The sequence below is a fragment of the Triturus cristatus genome, chromosome 1_1, assembly GCF_964204655.1.
Source record: "Triturus cristatus chromosome 1_1, aTriCri1.1, whole genome shotgun sequence".
Lineage (NCBI taxonomy): Eukaryota > Metazoa > Chordata > Amphibia > Caudata > Salamandridae > Triturus > Triturus cristatus.
Genome location: NC_140579.1, coordinates 1048846968 through 1048854024, shown reverse-complemented (window position 1 = coordinate 1048854024; position 7057 = coordinate 1048846968). Strand labels below are relative to the sequence as shown.

General features: G+C 50.2%; 1 long non-coding RNA gene across 1 annotated transcript; it reads right to left on the bottom strand.

The window, feature by feature from the left end:
- Positions 1-297: 297 nt before the first annotated feature.
- On the bottom strand, positions 298-4996 carry LOC146871501 (uncharacterized). Its single transcript, XR_014959569.1, has 3 exons — positions 4766-4996; positions 3748-4523; positions 298-2607 (listed from the first exon to the last, which is right to left on the bottom strand). It is a non-coding gene; the product is annotated as an uncharacterized LOC146871501 (long non-coding RNA).
- Between the last annotated feature and the right edge of the window lie 2061 nt (positions 4997-7057).

Here is a 7057-nt window from a genome sequence, read left to right as displayed (position 1 = left end):
GGGCACTACGAAGGCCTCGTTGTATGCACGGATTGGCCGAGCAGTGCGCATCCTCACATTTTTCTAAATGCAGAGAGCACCATACAGCCCTGGCTGCCTGCCTCCAGCAGAGGTCACAGCAGGAGTTATGCCCCAGCTGCTGGGCGGCTTCTAAAGACAAGATAGTCACAGTAATGTTCAGCCTGACAGGTGGAGGGCAAACAATGGCAGTTAGTAAAATAACATAGACTTACTTAGGACAGAGTGCTGGAGATTGGGTGCTGCATTAGTGCAGGTCGCGCTGTTATTGCGCTGTGCTTTTTTTTTTTTAAACTGAGAAAATAGATGATTTTAGCAATGTTTGCAAGAAAATGCAAAGGTAACTCTAAACAACTTATTGGGGTCTCTACTGCAAATGTATCCTAATTAAAACCAGAAGTAGGATTAGTTATGCGTCTGGACTCAAGTAACTGTTATACACAGTACTGTAGGAGAGGTAGGCAAGCCAACAAATGGTCAGGGAGAGCCGAGTTAAGGGTTTCTGTTGATTCTAAGAGCCTGTCTTGGCTCTAAGAGCACAGGCCCGAGCTGAGGCATTAGAACATTTAGCATGGGAATTGTGCAACAAATATTATGGATTATGTAAAATATGATAACGTGTCTTCCAAATCCCTCAAAAAGTATATTTTTTTGATTAACGTTTCAACTTAATACATCACATTATTTCACTGCATAGAGAAGCATTTATGAAAAGTCATAGTTTTTTGTTTTGCGAGTGGAGCGTAAGTGGTCTAAAGGTTGAAAGTTGTGCCTGAGTGAGTGCAGAGTGAGGGATGTGCCTACATGAGGGCAGCAGTGTGAGTGTGCACTTCACAAGGGCCAAACGTGTTCACTTTGGTAATGGTTGTTAGGCTTTGACTCGGACATATGCAGTGCAGGAATTGTAAATACAATAGTGTGTGTATGATAATGGTAGTGAGCTTTGACATGGCTGATGCAGACTCTGGCAAAGGAAAATGAGGAGTGCTGGGGGCATCTGACAGACTGTGATGTAACCAGTGCTTAATTTGAGCCGGTGGTTCCTGGTGGGTGTCACCGGCACGTATTTTTGAGGACCGGCACGTATTTCCAGCATCTAATATTTACCGAGTGCAGGAGAGGGAAAAACACGCAGATGGGAAACACGGAAGAATAGAAAGACGGCAAAACCATCACGAAGGGAGAAAGCAGGAACCTGCAAGAGTGAGAAAAGGGGGAGGGAGTTTCTGGTAGTGGATTAACGACTACTGCCCTTGGTATTCGGCACGCCGATGTTTAATGCCGCCAGCTTCTGGCCAGAGCTTCGGGCACCATCACTCTTCTTTCACTAATCAAGCACTGGTTGTCACTCTGGTGGGGGCAGGAGCGGTTACTTTGCTTGCACGAGGGCCTATTGTAACCTGGCTATGCCAGTGGCCAGCCCCGCTCTGAAATATGACTATGTCTGAAACTAAAGAGGCATTGCAAGGCACGGGAAGGCGCACTAGTGCCCTAAAAAAGGAGTGCACGACATTCCTTTGTATGAGAGAAGCTGAGTTTGTACGCTAGGAAACAACCATCAGGCACCCAGTTCCATGCTCAATGAGGTGTCCCCCACAAACCCCAAGATATGCACCGACCAATGCCCCGCAATCTCTGACTTCAAAGGCTCCTGGGGTGACAGGCTCCTCTGCAGTATAGTGTGTTAGAGAGGGAAAGAGGGGAGTGTGAGCAACAATACTGACAACAGTGGAGAACCTGAATGAGAGAGAATGGAGGTGTGAGTGGTAAACAGGAAATATATAGTGTGTGTGTGTCTGTGTGCGCGTGTGTCTGTCTGTCTGTCAGATACACCCTGAGCCTGGGTGCTGAAGGGATAGTGCCTGAAACCCAAATACAGCCAAAACGTTAAATGACATGCGCCAATCGTGTAGACAGTAATGACTCCCTAAAGAACATCAGCTGACAGGGAAGAATCCCAAAGACAGTCTACCAATAACCACGGGAAGGGTCAGCACAGACTGGAGACCGAGAGAGCGCAACACAGACACTCATGCAAAGCACAGCAAACCGGGATCTCTCAGTGTGACCAGGCAGAGTAGAAACCGAGATTCACTGATCCAAGTATGAGGAAATACACAATTACTACCATAGGCAATCACCTGCATGGGAACTGACTTCACACAATGCAAAGGCAAATTAAACGCGTTGGCAATGCCTGTAACCCCAGCCATAGGCCATGCACATGAAGCAGTGCTGAACAGCACTGAAGGGAGCTGACTGATTTGAAATAAATCGAAATGACAGAGACAAAGAGAGGGAAACAGCAAGACAGTGAGGGGTGTAGCGAGAAAGAAAAGGAGAGGGGCAGATGGACAGTGGCATGTAGAGAGAGCTCCATATGATGTAGGAGACGGAGGATCACAGGTAGATGTAGATAAAAGAGAGAGAGAGGGAGGAGAGAGAATTAGGTTGGGGCGCCTGGTGTCCCACCCTGGACTTACATTTGAGTCTGTTGTTGGAAAGCGTCCATCTCTTTTTATAGGAAACAGGAGCAGACATCTTAGCTGAGTCAGGCTCACTGCACACCTCGTCATTTGGTTTCTTAACCTGGAGAGGAAATTGCACATTAATTGTCAGGAACTGCTTGCGGTGTTTAGAAAAAAACTCACTTTATTGTGCCTGCAGAGAAATTTCGCTAATATATTTCGAGCTAAGAGAATGTCCATAGAACAGACAAACTGATGACACACAGCCTCATGCCAGCATATAGGTGTTATGACATTTTTGTCATTTCATTGAAAGATGTTTGTGGAGAAAAAGAAGGCCACAATAATCCGCAGAATTCCTTCAGATAACCCCTTGCTCTAGTAGAGCGGCCGGGCCTGCCTGCACTTGGGGAGTATCTCAGTCCACGGAGATCTCTTACTGGGGTGACATGTCTCTGTGGCTGGTTCTGTCTGCGGTCCTGAGCTGTCACAACCTACAAGAGACTTCAGTGTGAAGGACTTTCCTCTCTGGCAGGGGCCTTTGCTCTCTGCGCTATTGGATTGTTTGGTACACTGTAGGGCAACGTCCTTTCTCTGTTCTAGGGGCTGTCAGCTTTCCAAGGGCCTGTCAGCATCTACAAGAGGCTTCAGTTGGATGATATTTTGTCTGTATTGAAGTCTGTGGAGATTGTTCCCAGGGTTACAGTAATCCACTCGAGGCTGAATGAAAGGATTGCTCGAAACTACTTTATGAGTTAGGGACAACAAATGAAAAACTTTACAGAGAGCGGGGAGATCAAATAAATATCTACTAACAACCGTGTAGATACGGGCATCCAGGGTGAGGCTGGTCCAGTTTGAATGAAATACCTCAGTTGTTACCTTTCTGAGAGGGCATGAATAATCACCTATTGAGGGAGGGTACCAGGGCCAGTTTTAGGGCAGTGCCACCAATGCACTGACCTCGGGGGGCGCAGCCTTTAGAAATAACTTGTGGGTTTAAAAGTACCTGCTGCAGTTCCATTTGTGTCCAGCATTGTTCAGACAACAATACAAATATCAACATAACTCTCCTGATTAATGTTTCTGCTGGAGAGACATCCAGTTTTGTCTAGTGGCAGTTTTGAATCATCATAAAGTAGCGCAGAAGGTCAATATGCCTGCTGCCAGTGGTGGCAGCCAGAAATTAAAACAAGTAGGGCAGCAGGGCGGGGGGGGGCGAGGTTGGAGAATAAAAAAATAAATAATAAAAATCACTTACCTGCCGCTCCGCTCCCGCTGCCAGCCGCCTTGTTCTTCCTGCTCCTTGCGTGCCGGAAGGGGATGGTCCCTCAGGTCACAGGCTCCCCAACCTATCTAGACGATGCTCTCTAGCACAAGAGCAGCACCAGGATTGGTCTGACAGCCTCGTTTGCCACTCAGACAGTGCCTGGGAGCCTGTAGGGTTTTCCAACTCTGCTGTACAATACAGCCAGGTTGGAGAAACATAAGTGCACATGTGCACTTATAAGTGCACAGTGCTCCTCCTTGCACTGGCCCAGCCATACCCCTCCTGTCGAATGTAATTAACTCGGACAGAGATAAATAAAATGATAATAACAATGTGCTATTATCGTTTTATTTATCATCTGCTGGCAGTGCTGGCAGTGGGGTGACACTCCCCTGCCATTACGGAGGAGGCACCCCTGCCTGCTGCAAAGAACATGTACCATTCAGTTCACAGAACTGTATTTTATGTGGATAGGTAAGTGGGTTACTGCTTTCGTCACAGAGATCCTTTTGTTACTTGCAGTTCATAAGTCACAATCCTAATATAGCACAGTGACTGTTGGGACGGAAAAGTCATGAGTGTGCAATATACCTGTGAAATGGGCAATGACAACCAGAGAGAAATGCGGTGCAAAAAGGGTTTATTCACAGTTTCCTGAGGCAAAAGTACAACATGGCTTGGTTTGCCTCCCGTCTTTCCGTCAGAGGAAGGGTGTAGCACAGGATGTCGTCTCTGTCCAAGCAGGTTGTGTTCAAGGGGCATGAAAGCTAAACAAAAACAAAAATACGCTTTAGGGCGTGCAATCATGGTTATGCACATTGTAACAGGGAGGGGAGTGAGGGATAATCACCCACACACACTACCGTCACCAGGTAGTTGTTGCTAGCGGTTGTGAGATTTAAGCTGCAAAGCGGTGCCTATTATGCGATCATCCCTCCCCTGCCCTGGCTACCGGCTCTTTCGCAACCGAGCCTCCTTTTCCAAACCACCCCCGGATGCGGCTGCGTACCTCTGGTAGCCGCTGGCGTGCGGGTGGTACCGGATAGGGTCCGGCTCCCTCCTCTTTGCGTCCTAGGTCTGTTGTCCTGGGGCTGTCGATGACGCCCTCCATCTGGCCCCCACGGGAGATTCGCCATCGTGGTCTTGGGTGTCTCAACCATATCTGTTTGCGCTCTCCGTCCTCGATTCCACCTCCTCTCGATATGCTTGGCTTCTCCCTTCCTCTGTCCCTTTTCCGGTTAAAAAATCTTCCTTCTCGTCGTCCTCTTTCCCATTGGAGCATGTAACTGTGTCACAAGGATCGGCCCAGACTCCCGGAAGTAGGGGGAAGTTAAACGGACCGCTACTGTCCTCTGAGGAGTGTTCTATGGGTGACTGTAAACAAAGTACAGGAGATACATGAGGGGGGAAAAGGTCATCATTCCCCTCCCCCGGTCAAGGACATAGTACCCCCAGGGGCACCCCGCTTTCCCCCCTCCCCCAAATTAGGTTACCCAATGAAACACAAGAAACAGTTGTAAGTGGGTAACAAATGCTGCAGGTTTATTACATAATTCCAGTATATGTAATGGGTGGGTTATCTTACGGGCGATCCAAGGGCAGGCGACCATCTACTTCACCTGCCCGCCTGATGAGCCGGGCAGCGCGGGAACGACCCGCAAGTGCTGCCCCCCAAGTGATTCTTTCCACGATCACGTGCTGTTGGTAATTCTACTCACGCTCCCCCTCTCGGGGCGGAGCGTCGCATAGCAAGCCCCCGGTTGTTCAGGCCCACAACCGCCCGCAGGACTAGCGGGGCGCCGACCGGCTTCCGGGACCTCTCTGGAGGCTCCTCGTTTTGGCTCAGGCACCACGTGGTGCCGCGCAGAGGTACTCTTTGTACCGGCCTGCTTCCAGATCGCCCTGTAACTCCGCCTGCAACGAAAAAGGAAAACATTACAACGCTCAGAAACCCCCCCCCCCAACCACGCCTACGCCGGGTAAGCGGTAGGGAGGGAAAAGGCGAGGTGGGCGACAAAAGAGGTCGCCAGTGAGGGTGGGGGAAGGCTAAATAGCCTCCCCCTCACACCTGGGCCCGGAAGTGACGTGCATTGTGGAACCAACCGGAAACTTTGGTGCAAATACCGGCCCTATTCTGAACGTAGCGAATGCTGCACGGTCAATAATGCCCTGATGCCCTGGGGCTCTACGTGGTCTTTACCAAACTTTGAACGACCGCACACTTGCTATATAACAACCATACAACCCACAAGCCGGGTGGAAGGTCTTAAATCTGTCTTTGGTTGCAGGGGAATACCCCCCAAAGTACATCTGGACCTATTCATATATTGTTCCTTCAGCTACTCCTCCTGCAGGCCTAACTCTTGGTTATGGTGCCCAGCTCAGTATTCTGCAGGCCAACGGCTTAACCATGAACTATCGGTCGATTTGAGACAAAGGTAAACCACGGGTTGCAATCCGCTCGCGAGCGGCACACCCGCAACCACTTGGACAATCACGCCGGTAACCTTGTGCCGTGATTTAGGCCCTAGTGATGCGCTATGTGGTGACCACTTATTCTTTTGCCGCTATGTCAGTGCGTCCCCGTATTCAATGCGATAGGGGCACTGAGCTGCACCCATATCTAACCTGTTGGAAGGCGGACCCCGAGGAGTCGGCGAGACCACCAAGGGGGGCCCTCACACTGTACGAAGTAGCCGAGCGCTGCCGAGAAGTCTCCTGAGAGATCCTTCTCCTATCACGTACTAGCACAGTAACACCACCACACAGGACTCAAGGAGGTTGTCTCAAGACAAGCAATTCTTTATCAGCAATAAAAAGGTTACGAGGTCAATATTTACACGAAGGGATCGAGGGATCCACCAAAAGTCTCAGTGTCTCTTTGGAAGGGTAGGGGTAGCGGGACAGTCCTCGGCAGGAGTGCGGTACGAGGGTACCTGGGGCCCAGTTCTTATCCTCAAGCTGGAGGACCTCCGGATCTCGGAGGGGTCGAGCCGCGACGGCGTCAGCAGGGCTCTGGCGGACAGTTCGTGGAGAGCCGCGATCCAATCAGCAGGGCTCTCAAGACGGTTTCTGTTCAGCTCGAGCCGCGACGTCGTCAGCAGGGCTCCGAGGGAGGTTTCAGCGAGGTTGGGCCGCGACAGCGTCAGCAGGGCTCCGATGTTCCAGTTGGCTTCAAAGTGTTCGCAAGAAGGAGCCGCGACGCAGTCAGCAGGGCTCGTGATGGTTCCGACAAGAGTTCTTCTCCGTAGGGTCGGCTGCGATTCAATCAGCAGGGCTCTCGACTCCGGGATACAACTGC